The 25,127-nt window shown below is 41.1% G+C and overlaps 1 pseudogene; it reads left to right on the top strand.

Annotated features, from left to right (window-relative positions):
• Positions 1 to 22,542: 22,542 nt before the first annotated feature.
• On the top strand, positions 22,543 to 23,934 carry LOC138167269 (PC-esterase domain-containing protein 1A pseudogene; annotated as a pseudogene).
• The last annotated feature ends 1,193 nt before the right edge of the window (positions 23,935 to 25,127 follow it).

Here is a 25,127-nt window from a genome sequence, read left to right on the forward strand (position 1 = left end):
ATTTTTAGGAGCAGTTCAAACTCACTGTTTTTAAGTTGAGTTTATTATCTTTCCTCCAAAAGATTCTTTCTTATTCTGACTTTTCTATTTCTATCATTTAGCACCATTCTCTCAGTCTACCATGTCTGAAACCTCATTTTTATTTTTGATTCTCCCTCATATCTCATATCTAATCAGTTACCATCTTGTTCATTCTCTTTCTGCAATTTCTCACACCTGTGCCCCCTCTCTACTCCTACTACCCTCATTACTGCCTATCTGGTCTATTGCAAAGACCTCCTAATAAGTCTTTCCACCTCTTCTTCTCACTCCATTTCATCCTTCACTCCCCTATCAGAATATGCTTAGATCTATCACTCCTCTTCTCAAAACCCTATAATGACTTTCTATTGGCATACTCCAAAAAGGAGTTTGCACTTGATTCAGTAGTAGGCATTCAAAGCTCACATTCAAAACTTCCCATAATATGGCACCACCCTACTTTCCTGATTTATCTCATACTTCTCCCTTATGTGCACTTAATACTTGAGCTAAACTAGTTGTCATCCTCCACAAGTGCTCATTACTTTCCTTCCCTTTGCCTTTGCTCACTCCATTCGGTCTGCCTGGAATGCCCTCCCCTTTTCTGTCTTTCAAATTCCTACCCATGCTTTAAAGCCCAAATGAAATGCCTCATTGTTCATGAAGCCTTCTCTGACCTCTTCAATTGATACTAACCTTTCCTACTTCTGACTTTTCCTAACACATATCTCTCTTAAACACTGATCATACCTTATTTTGTACTATGGTTATTTTTGTATATACAGTAACCCTTTCTTAGGTTCTAAACTCCATGAGGTTAGGAACCATGTTCTATCTAAACTTTGGATCTCTACTGGTCCCCTTGCATAATGTTCTGCACACAAGAGGTGCTTAATAAATGGGTTTTTTATTAAATGTTTTTTAACTCTTCATTTTCTGCAAAAGATGTTAACATGCAGACTATACTTGTCTATCTGCACAGTGGTTTTTTGATTAAGTTCATCATGAGTCCTATAAAAAGGATGAATATGAGAGCATTCACAGATATTCCCTGACTGTTTCTGGTTAACCACAAGGGAACTCAGAGGCCAGCTTCTGGCTACATATGACTCAAGGCTAAAGGGCTAAAAATTTGAGATGACAAAGAGTCCTCTGACTGCTGAGCCAGAGGACCTGATTATTCATGGTATATTTAAATTGGATCAACTTTCCCTTCCTCTTGTCTCTTCCTTTCCAGCTGGCATAACCCTGTTCAGTACAAGCAACAGTTCCTGGCTCTTTGAAAGTTAGGAAGACAGCTCTTTGTGATACTAAGCTACATTTCTCAAGATCACCATGCATCTAATCCCTATAGACTTACTGTGGCTGAAGATCTGCCTCCAAAGGTGTAACAAGTAATGGAATTTAAAGATCCCCCTGTATTGGCTTGGTTTTCAAATTGATTGTGTTAAAACCCAGAGCTTGTGAATCCCACTTGTGGGATGGACTTCTTGACATGAAAAGAGAGGGCTGAACTGGGAGGAGCTGGTGACATGAATTTAGAGAGGCACAAGCAGAGAGAGAGGCAGAAGAATTTTTTGGAAGCAGCATCGTGGAGGCAGAGAGATGGAGAGGATTGCTGAGGGCCAGTTCAAACTGCCCAGGACTTTTTCGAGCTGCCACCCAGAGCTGCCAAGGACTGAGGAGACATGGCTGTTATGCTGGTACTTTGTTTGTTTTGATGTTGTTTTGCCAGATTTGTCCACTGCTGAAGGACAGTCTTGTTGTTTCAGAGGTCCTGGAACCTTGCTGCTGGTTCAGAGGTCCTGAGACTGTTCTGCAGACAGAGAATGAATTGTGTCTACTGGTGAAGGACAGTGCTGTTGTTGCAGAGGTTCTGGAACCTTGCTGTTGGTTCAGGGGTCCTGAGACTGTTCTGCAGACAGAGAATGAATTGCACCCACTGGTGAAGGCCAGTGCCGTTGTTGCAGAGGTCTTGGAACCTTGCTTTTGGTTCAAAAGCTCTGAAGAAGGATTTTCTTGTTGTATGTTTACATAAATCCTGGAAGAGGATTTTGCTAATGTTTTCAGGGGTCCTAGGACTGTTCTGCAGAAAGAGAATGAATTAATGAGGACACTGGCAATGTATCTTGTGGCCTTGCTAAACTTTGTCTCCCCAGGGACAAAGATTGCTGAGAACTTGCCTCAGGTCAAGATGAAGAAAAGACTTCTCTTTGGGTATTAAATACTGTGCTTAAGCTTGTTGTAATTCTGGGGTAGATGGCCTTTTCAGTTGTGATCCAGGGGTGAGAAACTTTTGACTCTTTTTGTGCTCTGTAACTGACCAAATGAATATACTTTGTTTTTGATTAGAAACTAATCTCCATTTGAGAAGAGGGACTTTGTGATTGACTAAATGAATGTAATGTCCAGGGGTGGATTAGTACTTGGAAATTATTGAATTACACTTGGTGAATGCTGTATTTTGAATTATGTTTTATTTTGATTTTCTCTGTTCTCAATTTGTCACTGAATAAAATGGAGAGCACCTATGCTGGTATTTTGAACCTTGGGAAGTTGCCTTTGCTTGGCATTACAAAAGGGCAGTACAAATAGATAACTCTATGAAATGAAGTTTCTTATTGACTTTGGGTACAAAAAACAATTCCATCAATTCAGTTATTTGTGTCAAATATTTTTCCATTATAAAGAATAGCAGTCTACAAGAAAATGCAGAATTTTAAAATGTGAAGGAAGGTATCATAACTGTACCAGATTTCAAACTATATTATAAAATGATAATCATCTAAACTATCTGGTACTAAGTAATAGAGTGTTGGACCAGTAGAATAGATTGGGTATACAAGATACAGTAGTAAATGACCATAGTAATTTAGTGTTTGATAAACCCAAAGATTCAAAAACTTACTATTTGAAAAAAACTTCTGGGAAAACTGGAAAAGAGCATGGCAGAAACTAGGTAGACCAACATCTTACACCATATACCAGCATAAGATCAAAATGGGTACATGATTTAGACATTAAGAGTAATACCATATGCAAATTAGGAGAGCAAGAAATAGTTTACCTGTGAGATCTATAGAAAAAGGAAGAATTTATGACCAGACAAGAGATAGAGAGCATTATGAGATGTAAAATGGATAATTTTGATTATATTCTTTTTTTTTAAAGCAATCGGGGTTAAGTAACTTGCTCAAGGTTACATGGCCATTTATTTCTGGGTGTGGTGCTGAGTGTCTGAGCCCAGATTTGATCCAGGTCATCCCGACACTGGAGCCAGTGCTCTTACTCACTGAGCCACCTGGCCACCCCTAAGCAATTGGGGTTAAGTAACTTGCTCAAGGTTACACAACCAGTTATTTCTGGGTGGGTGCTGAGTGTCTGGGCCTGGGATTCAATCTCCAGGTCATCCCAACACTGGAGCCGGTGCTCTTACTTGCTGTGCTACCTGGCCACCCCAATTTTGATTATATTCAATTAAAAAGACTTTCCACAAATAAAACCAATGTAATCAAGATTAGAAGGAAAGCAGAAGGCTGGGAAATAATTTTTACAGCAAGTATCCCTGATAAAAGTCTCATTTCTGAAATACATAAAGAACTGAGAACTATAAGAATACAAGTCATTCCCCAATCAATAAATAGTCAAAGAATATGAGCAGTTTTCAAAGAAATCAAAGCTATCTATAGTTCTAAATCATTATTCATTAGAGAAATACAAATTAAAACAACTCTGAGGTACTACTTCACGCCTATCAGATTGACTCATATGACAGAAAAAGGAAAATGATAAATGTTGGAAAGGATGTAGATAAATAGGGATACTACTGCATTGTTGACAGAGTTGTAAACTGATCTAACCACTCTGGAGAGCAATTTGGAACTATGCCCAAAGGGCAAACAAATTGTGCATACCCTTTGATTCAGCAATACCATTACGAAGTCTGTGTCCCCAAGAGATTTTTTTTAAGGGAAAATGACCTATTTGTACAAAGAATTTATTTACAGTAGCTCTTTTAGGGGTGGTAAAGAATTGGAAATTGAGGGAATGCCCATCAATTGGGGAAAGGCTGAACAAGTTGGGGTATATGATTGCAATGGAATACTATTTTGCTATAAGAAATGATGAACTGGAGGACTTCAGAGAAACCTGGAAAGACTTATGTGAACTGATGCTGAGTAAGGGGAGCAGAACCAGAACATTGTACACATTAACAGCCACAGTGTACAAGGACTAATTTTGATAGACAGCCCTTCTCAACAATGCAAGGTCCTAAAACAATTCCAAAGGACACATGACAAAAAATGCCAGCTTCATTAAGAATGCAAAATGAAGCAGACTCCTTTTCTTTTTTGTTTTGTTTTATTTGGGTTTTTTTTCTTTCTCGTGGTTTTACACATTTGTTATAATTCTTCTATGCAACATGACTAATGTGAAAATGTGTTTAATATAAACGCATGTGCAATGCCAAGCAAAGGCAACTTCCCAAGGTTCAAAGTACCAGCATAGGTGCTCTCCATTTTATTCAGTGACAAATTAAGAACAGAGAGAATCAAAATGTAGCATAATTCAAAATACAGCATTTACCAAGTGTAATGCAATAATCTCCAAGTACTACCACACCCCAGACATTACATTCATTTAATCAATCACAAAGTCCCTCTTCTCAAATGGAGATTACTTTCCAATCATAAGTAAAGTGCATTCATTTGTTCAATCACAGAGCACAAAAAGTAAAAAGTTCCCCACCCTTGGATTACAACTGAATAGGCCATCTACCCCAGAGTTACAACAAGCTTAAGCACAGCATTTAATACCCAAAGACAGGTCTTTTCTTCATCTTGACCCGGGGCAAATTCTCAGCAATCTTTGTTCCTGGGGACACAAAGCTTAGCAAAGCCACAAGATATATTGCCAGTGTCTTCATTAATTCATTCTCTGCCTGCAGAACAGTCTCGGGAGCTCTGAACCAACAGCGAAGTTCCAAAACCTCTGCAACAACAGCACTGTCCTTCACCAGTGGACAGAATTCACTCTCTGTCTGCAGAACAGTCTCAGGAGCTCTGAACCAACATCAAGGTTCCAAACCCTCTGCAACAACAGCACTGTCTTTCACCAGTGGACAAATCTGGCAAAACAACATCAAAACAGACAGACAAAGTACCAGAATAACAGCCATGTCTCCTCAGTCCTTGGCAGCTCTGGGTGGCAGCTCTCAAAAGTCCTGGGCAATTCAAAGTGGCCCTCAGCAATCCTCTCAGTCTCTCTCTGCCTCCAAGATGCTGCTTCCAAAAAGTTCTTCTGCCTCTCTCTTTTCTTGTGTCTCTCTAAATTTATGTCACCAGCTCCTCCCAGTTTAGCCCTCTCTTTTCACATCAACAAGTCCATCCCACAAGTGGGATTCACAAGCTCTGGGTTTTAACACAATCAAACCAAAAACCAAGCCAATACAGGGGGATCTTTAAATTCCATTACTATTACAGCATGTGAGGGTGGCTAGGTGGTACAGTGAATAGAACACTATCCCTGGAGTCAGGAGGACCTGAGTTCAAATCTGACCTCAGACACTTAACCCTTACTAGCCATGTGACCTTATGACTGTGTGACCAATTTAACCCCAATTGCTCTACCTTCCCCCCCTCCAAAAAGCAAAAGACAAGACAAGAAAAGAAAGGAAAAGACAAGAAAAGAAAAGACAAGAAAAAGGGGTGGCCAGGTGGCTCAGCGAGTAAGAGCACTGGCTCCAGTGTTGGGATGACCTGGAGATCAAATCCTGGGCTCAGACACTCAGCACCTCTCCAGAAATAACTGGTCACGTAACCTTGAGCAAGTTACTTAACCCCGATTGCTTAAAAAAAAAAAGAAAGAAAGAAAGAAAAGAAAACAAAAGAAAGGAAAAGAAAAGAAAAGAAAAGCAAGTGGAGAACCCATATCAGATTGCAAGCCATCTTGGGGAAAGAGAGGAAGAAAATTTACAACATATGGAAGTGAATGTCGAAAACTAAAAATAAATAATTTAATTTTAAAAAAAAATAAATGATGAGCAGTATGATTTCAGTAAAACTTGGTAATACTTACATGAACTGATGCAAAGTGAACAGAGCCAGGAGAACACTGTATACAATAACAGCAAAACTGAATGATGATCAATTGTGAATGACTTAGCTATTCTCAGGATTACAATGACCCAAGACAATTTCAAACAACTCATGATGAAAAATGCTGTCCACATTCAGAGAAAGAACTGAGGTAGTCTGAATGCAGATAGAAGCATACTATTTTTAACTTCTGTGTGTGTGTTTTCCTTTTAGTCCATTTCTTCTTTCACAACTAATATGAAATATACTTTATATAACTGCACATATATAACCTATATCAAATTGCTTACTGTCTTAGAAAGGAGGGGGGTGAGGGAGCGAGGGAAAAATTTTGGAACTCAAAATTCTTTTTAAATGAAGTTAAAAATCATCTTTACATGTAATTGGGAAAAAATAAACATTATTTTTTTAAAAAAGGAAATGAAAATTGATCCAACTAAACCAAATTACCCTGAAAACATCTGTAGAAGAAAGTAGAAGGACAACAAATAGACACTAAATTGAACACGCTGTCCTTGTTTTTATGTAGGGCAGATAGATGGCCTAATGTATAGAGTGACTGGCCTGAAATCAGGAAAACCTAAGTTCAAACCTGGCCTGAGACACTTGCTAACTCTGTGACCCTGGGTAAGTCACTTAGCCCTATTTGCCTCAGTTTCTTCATCTGTAAAATGAACTGGAGAAGGAAATGACAAAAACACTCCAGTATCTTTGCCAAGAAAACCCCAAAATGGGGTCACAAAGAGTTGGACACAGCTGAAAATGGCTGAAATTCTCATCAGCAAGGATAGTAGAACCAGCATACCTGAACACTGCTGAGTAATGATGAAGAAAAGAGCTTCTGGGCTTGACAGGTACAGAAGGCTGTGCTAGGAATGACAGAATGTTAAAAAGCACCTCAATTTTCAAAGTCTCTCAAAGGGAGAGTGATTATGAATATAAAAGATCACTTGTGAGCCAAAAGAACATAAAAGACTATAACACACAGAGAGACGCACACGTACACACACAAAACAGTTGAATGAGAAAAACAGCAATTACCAACCCATATTCCTCTTTTCTTATCCTCATAAACTCTGAGAATATACATTAAGGCATTCATAATAGAAACATGAAAAGGAAACAAGCAGGCCTTTGCAAGCAATTTTTTTATAGTGGACTTTATCTTGATAGTCACATAACTGACTGAGAAGGAAAGAAAATGTAAGATTCTAATATTTATTGTTAATTGATTTCAAGAAAGCATTTCACTCAATAAAGCAAAATGTAGCCTCAAAGGCTTGTCTTCATATAAGGTGCCTCTCACATGTACATCAGAATCCTACAAGGTCACACATGAAAGATGCGACCCCCAGTTAGAAACAATACAAAAAGTTTTCCCATTAAGTAAGGTATTAAACATGAAAAAGGGAAGCTCAGTAGTATAGTGGGTGAAGTTCCAGGCCTGAAGCTGGGAAGACTCATCTTCCTGAATTCAAATCTGGTCCCAGACACTTACTAGCTGTATGACCCTGGGCAAGTCACTTAACCCTGTCTGCCTCAGTTTCTTCATCTATATAACAAGCTGGAGAAGGAAATGACAAACCACTCCAGTATCTTTGCCAAGAAAACCCCAAATGAAGTCACAGAGAGTTGGACACGACTGAAAATGAATAAACAACACAACAATCCCAGCTGTCCCACTTTAACTGTTGTACAGCATTATAGGCAACACACTGGGCCTCACTTTTCTCATCTATAAAACAAGAGGCTCAGACCAAATGGTCCAGGTTCCTTTCTAGTTCTTGATCTATGATTCTATGAACTCACATTAGAAAAACAAAGTTGATTTAAAAAAAAAGATTGCCAAGATCTTAATGTACACCTTGAAAAGTGACCTATTCGACTAGACTGAGCCTGCAAATGGATACCAATTTAAGTTCTGAACTTAGCAGGAGAAAGAAATTGGATTGGATCACATTTGGGAAAGCACACACTGTACAATTCGAAAGTTTTCACTTCTACAAAAGCCCATTTCTTTAACACCAATATCATTCCCAGTGATGCTTATGGTTATAAATCATGGACCATCAGAATCCCAGACATAAAAATGCACATAAATGAAAAGGCAATGGAAAGCCATACAATGGAGCTAAGCATGCTACAGCATGTTACCAGTGGCAATTTCCTCACAAGCAGCCTAAGAGACATTATCTAAAATATGTATGATAGAAAAAGAAGCAGTCTTGTCATGTATCAAGATTAAGAGTGGATGATTCTTATGGAGAGGTCAAAAGGGAGGGACACAGGGGGGAATTCAGGTGATGTAAAAGCAAAAGGCATCAATACGTTTTTTTTTTTTAAAAAGAACAAAATGAAACAGATGGATGGTCCATGTGTTACAATGGCACCTCCTGAGATATTAAAAGAACCAAAAGAAGTCCTCCAGCACACTGGGCAGATTCTTAATGAAGATGTAGGGGGCTTAGAGGGAGGTGGGGAGATAGAGGAAGGGGACAAGAAACAAGCAGGGGAGGAACTGTAATCTTCATTGATGGAGAACCTACACTGATGAAATCATAAATCCATCTAAGTATGTAGGTGTGTGTGTCTGTCTGTATCTCATAATATTTCATCTGTTCTAATTGTAATCAGAATAGATTATGATTATAACATGATGATTAGAATTTGTATGCATTTTGTGTATACAAATACATGCATAGATATGATATACAATGTCACGATATATCTTTTTTCTTCACTAAAATCCTACTCCAGGGCTGTTCCTGCTGCTGCTGCTATACCTGGGAGGGGTGGTACCTGCTCAGCCTGCCATGTGGCCTGATCAGCCAACATGGCGTTTAATAAAAGTGGAAAATAACATCATGGAGGTGGAACCAAGATGGCGGAGTAGAAGCACGACCTTCCCGCGGCTCCGGCTTCCACCCTCCCCAATCCGTGTAAAAAGGGGACTCTAAACAAACTTTGGAGCTGCAGAACCCACAAAATGACGCAGAGAAGCTAACCTCCCACTGAGGACAGCCCGGCAGGCTGGCAGGAATCGGCCAGCGCAGAGCTCTGGGAGCCGAGCCCAGCTCCACGCCGAGGCTTTAGCCCCAGGGCGAGCCTGACCAGCTGCCAGCCAGAGGGACTCCAGATCAGCAGCAGCTGTGGCCGTTCCCAGATTTATCAATACATAGATGCGAAGGACAGGGTGAGAGGCCAGTGCAGTCTGGACTTTGGGACCCAGTAAGTGGGAGTGCGTGGCTTTTACCCCCGGAGCGAGAAACTGAGCTGAGACGCCAGCACAGCCTGCCAGCCCCACGTGTTGGCTTCAGCTCCTGGCCTGCAGAGTGTAGGGGGACCAAGCACCAGTCTGAGGGGTCATCGCTCTTGCTTTAACCTGCTTGGATCTGGATTGCAGTCTAGGGTGGAGGTCCTGAGGTGTGTGTCCAGCTTGCCAGAGCGTGTGGAGACCTCAGAGAGGGCACCTATCTAATACCTCCGGCAGCTGACAAAACCCCAGTGTTTGGGACGAAAACTCCCCTGTCTGGTGGCAGAATCCTACTGTGGCAAAAAAGCTCAAAAGTCAAATCATTGAGTGGCAAAATGAGCAGGCAAAGGAAACAAAGCAGACAGAAAATTCCAACATTACACTCCTATTTTGGGGATAAGAAGGAGCAAGGCATGGAACAGGAGGAAAACAGTGAAGTCAGAACTCTTGCACCAAAAGCTTCAAAGGAAAATACAAGCTGGTTACAGGCCATAGAGGACCTTAAGAAGCAGATGAGAGAAGTGGAGGAAAAATTGGGAAGAGAAATGAGAACAATGCAAGAAAATTATGAAATGAGAGTCAACAGCCTGACTGAAGAAAATAATACCTTAAAAAACAGACTGACTCAAATAGCAAAGGAGGCTCAAAAAGGCAATGAGGAGAAGAATGCCTTAAAAAGTCGAATTTGCCAGATGGAAAAAGAATCTCAAAATGTCACTGAGGAGAATCATTGCTTCAGAATTAGATTGGAGCAAAGGGAAGCTAATGACTTTATGAGAAATCAAGATGCTGTTAAACAGATCCAAACAAATGAAAGAATAGAAGGCAATGTGAAATATCTCATGAGAAAAACCACTGACCTGGAAAATAGATCCAGGAGAGATCATTTAAAAATTATTGGACTTCCTAGAGCCATGACCAAAGTAAGAGGCTGGAAAGCACCTTCCAGGAAGTTCTCAAAGAAAACTGCCCTGATGTTTTAGAACAAGAGGGCAAAATAGAGGTTGAAAGAATCCACCGATCACCTCCTGAAAAAGATCCCAAAAAGAAAACTCCTAGGAATATTATAGCCAGGTCCCGGAATTCCCAGATTAAGGAGAGAATATTACAAGCAGCCAGGAAGAAACAATTTGAATATTGTGGAAACACAATCAGGATAACCCAGGATCTGGCAGCTTCTACACTGAGGGATCGAAGGGCCTGGAATGTGATATTCCGGAGGTCAAGGGAGGTGGGATTAAAACCAAGAGTCACCTACCCAGCAAAACTGAGTATCATGTTTCAGGGGAAAATATGGTCATTCAGTGGAATACAGGACTTTCAAGCATTCTTGCTGAAAAAACCAGAGTTGAATAGAAAATTTGACATTCAGATACAAGAAGCAAGAGAAGTATGAGAAGGTAAACAGGGAAAAGAAATCATAAGGAACTTATCAAAGTTGAACTATTTTTTTTCTTAAGCAATCAGGGTTGAGTGGCTTGTTCGTGGTTGCATGTCCAGTTATTGTTTCTGGATGTGGTGCTGAGTGTCTGGGCCCGGATTTGATCCGGGTCGTCCCGGCACTGGAGCCGGTGCTCTTGCTCGCTGAACCACCTGGCCAAAGTTGAACTATTAACATTCCTACATGGAAAAACAATAATTGTAACTTATGAAACCTTTCTCAGTAGTTAAAGGGATTAGAAATATATATATATATGTCTTTATATGAGGGTATGCGGGCATATGAATACGTATGTGAATGTGTGTATATACGTTTACAGGTATACATAGATAGAGGGCACAGGACCAATTTAACAGGAAGGGATGATACTTAAAAGGTGAAATTAAGAGGTGAGAGGAATATAATGAGAGGAGATGGGGAGAGACAGAGTGGGGCAAACTATCTCATAGAAGAGGCAAGGGAAAATGGTTACAATGGAGGGGAAGAATAGGAAGGCAAAAGGGAATAGGTCAACCTTATTCCTATTGAATCTGGCTTGAGAAGGGAGGGAAATACACACTAAATAGGGGATCTCACCCTCCAGGAGAATAGGGGGGGAAGGGGATGTGAGGGGGGATGATGGAAGGGAGGGCAGGCTGGGGGGGGAGGGAAGTTGGAAGCACCCACTTTTGAAAAGGGACAGGATCAAAGTAGAGAATAGAACAAGTGGGAGGTGGGATAGGTACAGCCTATACTGAACTGCTTGTCCCCCCAGTGGGGGTGGGTGGCAGGGGGGGGAAGGGAATGAATCTGGAATTGAAAGTTTTAAAATCAAATATTCAAATATATGTGTGTGTATACTATTATTAATACCATCTTACATGTAATTAAGAAAAAAGATATACAGGCACTGAGGCATAGAGATGCACTGGAAAAGTTGAAACGGGTATGGGAGAAAATATGGGAGAGAGCAGATTGGAGGTGGGGATATCCTGTGGGACTGCTGTTTTGGGGGGATGGGTGGGGGAAAAACGAGGAGAAAATTTGTAACTCAAAATCTGGCGGAAACCAATGATGTAAATCAGCAGTTAATAAAGCATTTAAATTAAAAAAAAAAGAACATCATGGAGCAAATTAAACGGGGGGGGGGAGAAGTACAACAACCTGTTGTTTAAAAATTTCCAGAGAAAAAAAAAAAAAAATAAATAAATAAAATAAAATCCTACTCCAATGTCCCCTCATGACCTAGAGGTGACACTGGGTTCTCAGAGGTTCTGCCAGCAGGGAACAGGTTCTGGAAGATCCTATCAAGGTGAAAAAGTTTTGAATAGGAGCCCAACAATGGACTGTATCTGCCATTTAGGGACTAGCCTAAGTAAGCTCATACAGACACATCAAGAGGAGGTCAATGGATGCTGAATTTTTCTGGCCATAGCAACTCATGGAATCATCTCCTCAAGTGTGGAGGAGACTGTGATCTGCCTCAGGTGGGGCAGGGGCAGGAGATGGCATACACATAGATGAAAGCATATATTTCTTCCAAATACTTGTAAATATTATTTTAAATAAAAAAATAAAATATTCTATGAATAATGGAGCAGAAGAGTAACACATGGAGGCTATGGGAAGCTAATGAAGAGTCAATGCAATAGGAACTATAAGATAAATATTAATCAATGAACGAGCATTTCTTAAGCACTCACTATATTCTAGGCATTATGCTAAGGACTGGGGATACAGAACAATCCCTGCCCTCAAGGAGATCATATTATTTTTTCCCCTAATTTTGATTTAGTATTCTATTTTTCCCCAATTACATGTAAAAACAATTTTCAACATTCATTTTCAAAATTAAGTTACACATTTTTTCCTTCCTTCCCCACACCCCTCATTGATAAGGCAAGCAACTTTATATAGGTTATACATGTGTAGTCACACAAAACATTTCCATATTAGTCATCTTGTAAAATAAAACATAGACCAGGATAAAAACCCAAGAAAAATAAAGAAAGTAACTAAAGGATGCTTTGATCTGTATTAAAACTCCATCAATTCTTTTTCTGGGGATGGATAGATAGCACTTTCCATAAGTCCTTCAGAGTTGTCTTGGATCATTGTATTGCTGAGAACAGCTAAGTCATTCAGTCAATCATCTCAGAATATTGCTGTTACTGTGAACAATGTTCTCCTGGCTCTACTCATTTCACTTCTCAACAGTTCATGTTAGTTTTTCCAGGTTTTTCTGAGGACATCTAACTCATCATTTCTTATATCACAATAGTATTCCATCATAAGCATATACCACAAATTGTTCAGCCATTCCTCAATTGATGGGCATCCCCTCAATTTCCAATTTTTTGCCACCAGAAAAGAGCTGCCATAACTATTTGGGCATAGTTCCAAATTGAAGGAGCTTATATTCTAATAGAGGACGTGTAAATCAGAATATATAGGATATACATAGTGAAGATAAAAAAAAAAAACAACCTTAGAGGGGAAAGCACTAGATGCTGGGGAGACTGGAAGAGTTCTGCAGAAGGTAGCATTTTGTACTGAGTCCTGAAGGAAGTCAGGGATTCTAAAGAGGTGAAGATAAAGAGGAAGAATAGGCCAGACATGGAGGATAGCCAGTGTAATGCATTTGCTTCCATGTAGGACTCATTCCTAAAGTTTTCATTTAGGAGTTGGACTTGAGACGTCCCTGGAGAGATGGCAGGGCTAAGATTCATCTCCTACCTTCTGAAGGAAAACAAGGAGTAGAAGAATAACAGGAGGTAAAAGTTTGTTTTGGCTCAATTCAAGAAGCATGCAGTATGTGCTTATTCTATACAAGGAGTTAGGTGAGCAATACAAAGTCGTTTTATTGTTGATCCCTTTGAGGTCCTGCGTGGTCCCTGACTGCACTGGAAGAACTTACATTCTTCTGGGCAGGATATGATATGTACATAGTTAGGCACAATACAAAGCAGAGAGTGGTAAAAACAAAAGCAAAATATGGACAGTGTTCTAAGAATAGAACAAAGAGGAAAAAAAACCTGGCCCCACCCATCCTACCCCTCCTGGGCTGAAGACATCGAGAAAGGTTAGACAAAGGAGGTACCAGCTGAACTGAGTCTTTGATAAGTTAGTGCTCCTTGCAGGCCAGCCAATCCCCTACCTGACTGGCCCCCTAACACTCCCCCCCCACACACACACACACAGCACATCGCAACACAACGCAAAATATTTTTTAAAATAAGAACAACAAAGGAAACAAAAAATGTATTACAACATTTTCCTAATGAAATTTGTCCCAAGGCTTTCCACAATTCAGCAAGAACATTTGAATGGCTGCTTGCACATCCTTGGGACTGTTTGTAAGAGGAAAGGAGGAGGGGGACATATTTCATATCAAGTAACGATTGTATTTCCTTGTGAGACCTGAAAGACTCCTTCAGAGCTGTTCTAGTCCCTCAGGCAAATATGTATCCAGGCACTCTGGTGCTAAGGTATTTACCAATGAGGAGACTGGGGGCTCAGGTATACACACTGTACGTGCATTGCTGCAAATGTTTTCCCAGTAAACAAGAATGGAGCCACCAAAAGGAGGGGTACAAGTTTTGAATAAATTCCCCTCAAACAGCAAAGGGCCCTTTGGGTAAACTTACATTTTGGCATGCAAATTCATTTTGAAAACATGCATTATTCAACTTCAGTCTTTAAAAGTATCTGACCAGTAGAAGTTGAAGTCAGATGCCTATTAAATTTTAGCATGGAAAGAATCCCAGATATCATCTAATCCAATGGTTTCATTTTACAGTTGAGGAAATTCACTTAAGTTCAGGCAATTCTCTAAAACTACGAGCAAGAGAGAAGGTAGTGACCTCCACTGACAGAAGGAGTCTTCTCATTTAGTATTTCCCTGTATCATTGAAATTCCAAGTCCCTGTCATAATCCAACATGCGTCCAATACATAAAACTACCCTATGAGGCTGGTGGTGCAATTGCTATCATCCTCACTTTCAAGATAAGGAGACAAAAGTCAATCAATCAATAAACATTTATTAAGTCTCTACTATGTGCCAGAGAGTATGTTAAATGTTGGAGATACAAAAAGAGGCAAAAGACTTCCTGACTTCCAGGATCTTACAATCTAACGAGGAGCGACTTGCCTAAAATCATACGGATAGTAAGTGGCACATTCAGGCAATAAAATTAATATCTTCAGAGACTCTAATGCCAATGCTCCTTCTGAAAAATTATTCCCCCTTTCTAATGTACCATCCAGATTCAGGATCTAAGTAGGGACTTACAGGTCTTTAGCTGAACTAGATACATGAGCAGAATACCTTTGAGATAAGGCATATAGCCCTCAGTGAGGCCCAGAGAAATGAAGCAACTTGTACAAGGTAACTTGGACAAGCTAGTTGCTGAAGGCCTAGTCAATGGTAGAGAGAGAACTAGAATCCAAGTGTCTTGGCTCCCAAGCCTGTTCTCTATCCACAATGCTCCAGGCTGTCAAACTGTCTGCCCAATAGCTCTTTCTTAGTCGATGAATTATTCACAGAGGAGATTGAATGAACCTATTAGTGTTCAACACCTTGCTTCAGTCGATGCAAATGCATAGTTTATCATGGTCAGGGAATAAAGTATTCCCTAAATGAAATAAGATGGATGCATGGGAATAAGGCAGCCCTGGTTTTCTTTAAATCTACACTAGAAGGTCCAGCATGGCATCATGGAAGAAGTCCTGGTCTTGGAGTTAGAAGACCTAAGTTTGAGCTCCAACTCTGACATTTACCAGCTGTGTGCCTCTGGGTAACTCCTTCACCCTCTCTGTGCCACACCTAGGAAATGGGGGTCATACCATTGGCCTCACCTGCCTCACATGGCTCTTGGAAGAACAAAGCTTTGTCACTCTTAAAGAAATACTATTATTACTGGGAAACTCTCCATCCTTGATTCCATCCCCTCCCTTCTTCAGGAATTTGTCCCATCAACCATTTCCTCACTCTCTCTCATTCATTTCATGCTGATGCCTACAAACATACTCGCTTCTCCCCTATTCCCCCCCAAGAAAAAGCTTATCCAACTTTGTCACCTCCTCCAAGTCATTAAGTCCTATATATTTCTTCTTTTCACTTATAAATCCCTAGAAAAAGTACTCATTGTATCCACTTCTGGGCAAATCATTCAACCTCTCAGTTGCCTCATCTGGAACAATAATAGCACATACCTCATGGAGTGTTGTGAGGGCCAAAGGAAAGAAAATATATAAAGTAATTTGCAAACCTTAAAACACTACATAAAAATTCGTTATTAATATTATTGTGTCCCACCAACACGTCTGTGTCTAACTCAGCATGTCCAAAACTAATCATCTTCAACTTTAAGCTTCTCCTCTTCCTAAATATATTTACATACATTCTCTCTGTGCAATATTCTCCCATTTAACTAGACTGAAAACTTACTAATCTCCTCTAATTCTTTCTCTTCCTTTACTCCCCCCATATTTACACAACTGCAAGTTCTGTTTATTCTGCTTCCACAAAAATCTTTACTGTCTCTCCTCCTCTCCTCACACTGCCATGACCACATTCAGGCCCTCTGGATTATTCCAGTACCCTTACTGGACACCCTGTCTCCAGCTTTTCCCCTTTGCAATCTGTCCTCCACACAGCTGCCAAAGGCATCTTCCTAAGACACAGGTTGGCCATTTTGTTCCCCTTCAGTAATAGCCTATTACCTATAGGATTAAAATGCAAAATCCTTAGTTTGGAATTTAATGTTACCCCTACTCTGATTCTACTCTGACACTTCAGCCTTAATTCACATGATTCCTTTTTTTATGCACTTTATTTCCCATCCAAACATACTACTGGCTATTGCCCAATATTGAACTGCCTTTTCTCACTTCCAGACATTCACAAAAACTAGCCCTCCCCATGACTGTAATGCATGCTCTCTTTATCCCAGCCTTCCAGATCTGTTTCTTCCTTTAAGATCAGGTGCTACTTTCTCCAAGAAGCCTTCTATGCTCCCTTACCCAAGCCTTACCCCAGCATCTAAGCATTCTCTAATCCTTCTATTTTCCAAGGGTAACTGGATGGGATTTGTTCTTTGTTCCCATAACATTCTACTTTGTGTTGTACTAGTTATATATGGGTATAATTAGAGAAAAAGAAAGAGGCAGAGACATAAAGAGACAAAGACAGAGAGAGGAAAAGGAGAGGAAGGAGGCAGAGGGAGAAGAAGAGATAGAAATATCCTTCCCACCTCTTCCCCTCCTCCATAGCCTGAGTTTGCTGATAAATGTTTAACAATTGGGCTCTCCAAAATAAAAAATGTAGGTGCAACACACTTTTAAATTTAATCTACATCATTAACATTTTATTGAGTCTAGGTAATCAACAGAACAATAAATCAAGCCCTGATTTGTAATGATTGCCAATTTCTGAGGTATAAATGCTCACACTGAAATTTTAACAATTGTTAGAGCTGGCTCCAGCATTCCCTTTGACTGTTAGCCTCTTAAGGACAGGGACTGTGTAATTTTTTAATATTTTTTTATCTCCTTTAAGATTAACCTAAAACTAGCCATGTGACCTTGGGCAAGTCACTTAGCCCCAATTGCCCTCCAAAAAAAGTGGAAAAAAAAAAAAGACTAACCTAAAAGGTACAGGCCAGGTTGACCTGAGTTCAAATTCAGCCTCAGATACTTACTAGCTATTAAGTGACTAGCCTGGGCAAGTCACTTAAACTCTGTTTGCCTCAGTTTCCTTATCTATAAAATGGGGATAATAATAACATCTACCTTCCAGTATTGTTGGGAGGATCAAATAAGATAATCATTGTAAATAAGCCTAGTACAGTGCCTGGTACATAGAAAGCATTATGTTAGTTATTATGTTGACTTCATTTTAACTGAATGATAAAAGAACAGAGAAATTTAGGTTGCTCTGAAGGAAATTCAAGTCTGGGCAGATGATATATGACCTATATGACAACTCTAGCCAGAATTGAAAAAAATGTCCAAACAAGGATGGTCACAGCTCTCACCCTCCCTGGAGGAGGAAACCTCAGCAGCTTCCATCAAGGGACCCCCTTAAAAACGGTGGTCATATTCTTGGGTAATTGAAAGCAAGTTTCTGACAAGACAGTTTATTTAAAGGATGGGTCACAATGACAGCAGGCCCAAATGGGTAGAAAACAATTGGATCACTGGCATGGAATGTGGTTAGAACACTGCTAAGGAAAGACAAGATTCCCCAAGAGAAGACAAACTCCACTAATCTTAAACAAACCAAAATAAAACAGTAGGCCCTAGAAGAGTGGGTCTCCTTCAACAGCAATAAATCATTTTCCAGTCAAAGCCTGAAGGATTCTTGCTGTGGCCACTACTATCCCTGTGGCTGCTAAAGCTTTTGCTGGGGTTACTACTGCTGCTGATGCTACTGCTGTCAACGATGTGACTGTGGCTGATATTTTGCTGCTGAGATGTTCCTGTGATTGTTGAGGTCGGTGACTTGTTCTGCCTCTGCTGCTACTGCTATTGCTGCTATTGCTATAGTTGTAAAATTTTTGGACTGAAACTGGTCTGGAAAGTTTCTATCAGTGTAGATTTCTACAACAAAGAAGGGTCTGATGCAAACCAGGAGTTTGGGGTTGGGGAGCCTGGCAAGACCTGACTCAGAACAGCAGATGCTGCTACTGTGGGGAGTGAGAGTAATGGGCATGTATGAATGATCTTATTGTCTCTGAGGAGGAAAGGTAGATGTAAAACAAAAATCCACTGTGGGGGAATACACATGGTCCACCTCACAATGACTGAAGAAAGGATGGCCAGAGTCTGAGCTGACTTATGATGGTTTCTTGTCTTCCACTGTCAGTTTTGGTGGAGGTTGCAATTTCATACAGCCCAGGAGACAAAGAGGAAACATAATCTAGTGTATGAATAAGCAGAAGGAAGGTCACAGCATCCAATGTCTAACTTAAGCTTGGCCACTGACTTGTGTAACCATGAGCAATCATCTGATCACTCTGTGTCCCAGTTTTCCTACCTGCACAATGGGATTAATGATAACTAGGCTTATTTTAGCTGAATTTTGGCAAGGCTGTCACCAGTGAGTAATTTTTGTTTTGTTTTATTTTGGTTTTAATAGCAAGATGGCAGATATAATAATAATAATAATTTACATTGCACAAACTTTGAGGTTTAAGAAGGACTTTGCATGCCTCATCACACTTGAGACACGCTCCTGAGAAGCAGGTTTTACTAGTACCATTTTCACAGATGAGAAAACTAAAGTTCAAAGAGGTTGTTACTTGCTGTAGTTACTGGGATAGTAAGTGCTAGAGATGAAATTCTTTGCTTTTTTTTTTTTTGGAGGGGAGAGGGCAGGGCAATTGGGGTTAAGTGACTTGCCCAAGGTCACATGGCTGGTAAGTGTTAAGTGTCTGAGGCCAGATTTGAACTCAGGTCTTCCTGACTCCAGGTCTGGTGCTCTATTCACTGTGCCACCTAACCACCTCCTAGAGATGAAATTCTAACCCAGGTTTTCCTGACTTGCCCAGCTACCCACTATGACACATTATCTCAGTGAATGAGATGATGTATGTGAAGTTATACGAGCTATTATAAGAAAAAGAACTCTATGAAAACAATTGAAATTGAACAAAACCGAACAACAAATTGAACCAAAAACATCCCCAACTATTTTACAAAAAAAAAATAGCCCATACACATACTCCTGTAGAAAAGCCTGTTGGTTATATGCAAACAATTAATTGAACTTATACAGGCTTTCCATACATCATCTTATTTGAATCTGTTAGAGATTGAAGATACTGTAAGTATTAATTATTCCCATTAGTTATTGCAAGTATCATTGTCCTCATGTATGAGATCACCGAGTCTCAAACTTGCATGTGGTCATGGATGGTAAAGTTAGACCCCAAACCCGGGGACTCTGACTCCAAATCTAATGTTTTGTTTTCTTTTTCCCTCTGTATCACTCATCTCTTCCCAATCAATCTTCTTAGCCACAAGCACCAACATGAACAACCATCCCTTCCAGCTCCATCCACAGGGAAGTAGGTGGGATTTTTCTTTTAGCCTCTATGTTTACAAAGCTAGTCCTGGCTTTTTTTTATCACCCATGTAATTTGTGTGAGAAATATCTAAAGTCTTAGGATGATAATTACCATACTTTTATCATGTTTTAAGGTTTATGGATGATTTTCCTAACCTAGACACTGAGACATAGGCTGGGAAGGTATTATTACCTCCATCATACAGCTAAGGAACCTATGTCACAGAGAGCTAGCATGACTCACCCAGGATTACACAGGTGTTGAAACTAAGATGCATATCCTCTTATTTCAAGACCTCTTCCCACTGTACCACATTACCAAATGATAGGACTTTAACCAAAAACTTGACCTTTCCCCCCCAAAATTTTTAAGACTAAAAGGTTGTACTTCTTTAATATAATTTCCCCAAATAGGAATGATAAAACCAAACACTTTCCTACATCACAAGACTTTTTAAAAATGAGTAATTCATAATCATAAAAGCCCTCTAAACACCTAAAGTACCTCATAAAACTTTATTACGAGTGATGATACTAATAGTTAAACATATAATGCTGGCTATCAGGTAGGCATATTAAATAAGCCAATGGGGTCTGTTCTTTCAGTCTCACTGCTGTTCAGTAGTTCGTGTGCTGAAAGTTCTTGATAAACATAAATTAGTAAATCCCCAAGACAAATTCTTCTGTAAGATAGGTCAGTTTTATTTTCTATTGTTATGGCAACAGGTATTATATAAATACTCAGAATTCTGCAGGTGAGAAATCACAATGGTTAAGTGACTTGCCCAAAACCACAAGTCAGGTGGGTGTCAGAGGTGGCATGAAAATGCCAAGGTCCTGCCTCTTTTTAGCCTCTCAGTCCATTGATCAAGACTACCAGAATCACTGATATTTCTATAATTTGAGAAACTAAACAAAATAGAAAATTCCATATCTGGGATCAAAGACTATTATAATGAGTCTTGATTTATATAACTATATTTTGTAAGCTAAAAGTCAAATTTATTTATTTAAATATATTTTGAGTGACTACTAGGCCTAAGCCCCTTTGGGAGATACACAGATGAATAAAATAGGGTTGCCTGCTCTCAAAGAGCTTACAGCATTGTAGGGAGCATAAGACATAGCCACAAATAATGTTACTACAAAGAAGAAAGTGATGTACCATAAAAGAGATGAAAGCATGGTTCTGAATGAGATCAGGAGATAGAGCTTGTCTGGCTGGAATCACTATAAGGAAAGTAGTGGTCTTGAAGAATGAGCAGAATTTTAACAGGTAAAGATTGGGAGTAGAGATGGAGAATGGGAAGAAAACAACTCCAGGAGTTCTTCCCAAGGAGAAAGAACAGTATGATCAAAGAATAGGGGAAGGAAAACAAAAGGTATATTTGGGGAACTGAGTAGTCCATCGGGCTACCTGAGGGTAAGACATATGCAATGTTCCTTTGAGGGAAGGAGGCCAGTTTGGACTAAGGAGCAGAAACCAGGGGCAAGGGCAAGATAGACAGCTAAGGCAAGGCTCAATGTGGGAGAAGCCGGTTAATGTCAAAATCCAGCAGAGGGACAAGATGGGAAAACCGTTGAAATTTCAGGGAAGGAGATGGGATATGGAATCAAGTCCTGCCTCCCCACTTACTGTTTCCTAAACCATAAAATAAGAAAGATAAACTCTAGCTAAGCTCTAAATGTTGTGATCTTGTGACTAGTCCAATACCCTTATATTACAAAAGAGGGAAATTAATAAACCCAGTGAGAAGTGATTTATCCAAGGTCACACAGTTCCTAGGAAGCAAAGCTAAGATTCAAACCCAGGTCCTCTGACTTTAAATGCAATTCTCTTTCTATCATACTACTGGTAAGTGTAATGCCATTAACTTAAAATGTAATTTTTAATGTACCAGTGACACGGAAGGGAGGGACAAAGAGAGGCACAGAACAAAGATGTAAGAACTCTAGAAGCTACATGGCAGCTGGGCTCATGCAGATACCTTGTGCATCAAAAAGAGGTAAAATCTCTATATTGTCCTTTGTCCCTGATGAGGACACATGCAGGACTCTGGAGAGGTGAGTCATTTGACTTTTGTTCGCCTCACAAATAACGGACTTGGACTCAAGGGTCTCAGAAACCTCTTCTAGTTCTAGATCTATGATGCTATAGACTGGACCTCTGGTTTCATTGGCATAAAGAATTTTTGTTATTATTCAGGCATTGTCTGACTCTTCGTGACCTTATTTGGGTTTTTCTTGGCAAAGATACTTGAGTGGTTTGCCATTTCCTTCTCGAGATCATTTGACAAATGAAGAAAACTGAGGTAAACAGGGTTAAGTGACTTGCCCAGGGTCACACAACTACTAAGTTGTCTGAGGCCAGATTTGAATTCAATAAGAGAAGTCATCCTGGCTCCCTTCACTCACAGCTTCCTTCATCTCCTCCACCTCTAGGCAGTCTTCCTGGATCTCCCCTCTTTTTCACTCTGATGCTAGATAAGTAGGGGTGAGCAGCGGGCTGGGGCATCCCAAGCACGTGGGGGATGGACTCTTCTGAGGGCTACAGACCGAGTGAAGCTGGAGCTCCAATTCGATCTGCTCGGCCACTCCGTCACCTCCTTCAAACCAGCTGAGCTCAGCCAAGTGCCCCCAGCCCCTGCCAGCCTGGTTATCTGTCACCCTCAGACACCATGGTTCGTTTCTTGTCATCAGAGGCCGGCAGCTGCTATACAACAAGTTTGTGGTTGTCCTGGGAGACTCCAAGGGCCATGTACAAGGACCTGATACTTCTGTTGCAGAAAGACTCCCTCCTGACGGAAGCCCAGCTCAAGGCCAAGGGGAAACTGAGCTTCGAGGAGGACCGTCTAGTGGCAGGAGGAAAGTTGAGTGAGCTACACAATGGGACTCATTATCAGGAGGTCTGCCAGTTCCTGTCCAGTTCAGGTCACCACCTCCTACGATTCTATTTTCTCACCCAAGTCTATTCGGCTTATGTGGAGTATGTCCTGGCTGAGTTAGAGCATGGGCCACCACCTGACCTCATCATCATAAACTCCTGCCTCTGGGACCTCTCCAGGTATGGTGGTGATGCCATTACAAGTTACCAGGAAAACTTGGAATGTTTATTTGAAAGAATGGAACAAGTGCTGCCTGCCTCCTGCCTTCTGGTCTGGACACTGGTCATGCCACTGGGTGAGTGCCTTACAGGAGGCTTTCTGCTGCCCAAGAGGCAGCCAGCGCCGGGCTCTCCACCTGCTGATGTGTTGGAAGCCAACTTCTACTGTTCAATGCTGGCAGATGGGCACCACTTTGATGTGCTCGACCTGCATTTCTACTTCCGACACTCAGTTCGGCATCGGCGTTTAGATGGCATCCACTGGGACCAACATGCCCACCGCCACCTCTCACAGCTACTGCTGGCCCATGTGGCTGAGGCCTGGGGGGTGGAGGTTCCCTGCCAGGGCACCCCTCTTGGGGAGTGGAGTGAGGAGCAGTCATCCCTAGAATATCCAAGCCAAAGGTCCAACCGGGCTTCATCCTGGAGACATCTAGCCCAGGCAGCTGAGGAACCTCATTCTGGGAATCAGTCATCACTTGCAGCCCAGAACTTGTCCCTCTTGGAACAGCCAGTACAAGGGGCTAGGGAGCCTTCATCCAGATGTTCATCTCAGAGGACTAAGAGGTCTCTTTCCTTTGAGCCAGCAGCCCAAGAGACTGATTGTCCTCTGAACTGGCTGGATAGGCAGTTCCAGCCCCAGTTCCTGCCTCCATTACAACCCCTGCCCTTTCCAGGACCCTTACCCCTCCCTTCTCCTCAAGTCCTCCCTCAAGACAGCTGCTTCTTCTCAAATAATCCTGTCCTGCCTGGATACTTCCCCTTTAACTACATACCTTTCGGTGATCCCTTACCTCCTCCTGTGTTGGATTCCACACATCCTCCCTGGCTTCTTTCCCAATCTCTTCCTCACTATGGACAGTGCCACAATTTGGTAATGTGACCTGTCCGTCACCATGTGCCTAATGGTCCCTATAGCCACTCAAGGGAGGGAGGCCTCAATAGAGGTGTGGTCCAGACCTGGCCAAACACAATGAACAACCTTCCTTGCCCAAGGATGTGGCTGGACATACTGACTCCATAGCCATGGGCAGATTGCCCTTCCTATGGACATAGCCAGATGGATTGATTTTCATAAGTGTATCTGTTTGTTACCAATAAAGATATGCCCTCCTGCTGGGGCAGAAGAAAAAAAAATAGAGAAATCATCCTGATTTCAGGCCCACTCTGTGCACTGACTCCACCTGGCTGCCCCAGTATGAAGAACTACAGGTAAGGAAATCCCCTGTACTAATGCAGATTGGTACCTGTCCTACAACTTAGTCTCAGCAACTAAGAGAGCTTCCTCGAGTCCAAAGAGATAGGTTTGCCCAGGATCACATGGCCAGCAAAGGTCAGAGGCAGGACCTGATTCCTGGGCCCACTCTCTACCCCCTACTCTGTGTTCCCTCTCAGCATGTAGGACTTACATGAAGCAAATAGAAAAGAGTAACTCACTCAGTCCCAATCTCTCTGCTTATCCCCCAGCTTTCATATACATGATAATATTAGCAAAGGATATAGGAGATACTAGGCACTTTACAAATATTACCTCGTGAGTCTCACAACAACCCTGGGGGGTAGGTGTTATTATTATCTCCATTTTACAGTTGAGGAAACTAAGGCAAAGAGAAGTTACGTGACTTGCCTATGAAGTATCTGAGGCCAGATTTGAGCTCAAGTCCTCCTAACTACAGGCCTGGCCCTCTATTTACTGCATCACCTACCTCACAGTAGAACGTTAGAACCAGCTACCTGGTACCTGAGCATTTCAAGTTATTGTAGATAGGGCACCAAGTCAATATCAGGGTTCCTTTTTTTTTTTTTTTTTGGCAGATTCTTCCAACACCAGATCCAGACCTAGCTCTTCAAGTCGACACAACACAATTTCTTCCCCTCCTCTGCTCCCATCATGGCAACCAGGCACCCCACCTGTTTCCATCTGGAAAGCCTCAGGCAGCTGACAAGCCGAAACAAGCTTAGTGCCAATGGCTAGTGTTTGCAAAAAGTTAGAGTCTCTGGCAGCCCTGCCAATGACAACAATAATAACAAGCCTTTAATTCCAAAAAGGTATTTACCTATAAAAATTTTTTCCTACAAAGAGTGTTTATATAAAAATCCAGACCCATACATGCTCCAGACTTAATTTGTCTTTCTCCCTGGTCTCTGAGAGACCTCACA

The sequence above is a fragment of the Petaurus breviceps genome, unplaced genomic scaffold, assembly GCF_028583685.1.
Source record: "Petaurus breviceps papuanus isolate PSGF00001 unplaced genomic scaffold, PetGlider_PUasm1.0 229, whole genome shotgun sequence".
NCBI classification, from domain to species: domain Eukaryota; kingdom Metazoa; phylum Chordata; class Mammalia; order Diprotodontia; family Petauridae; genus Petaurus; species Petaurus breviceps.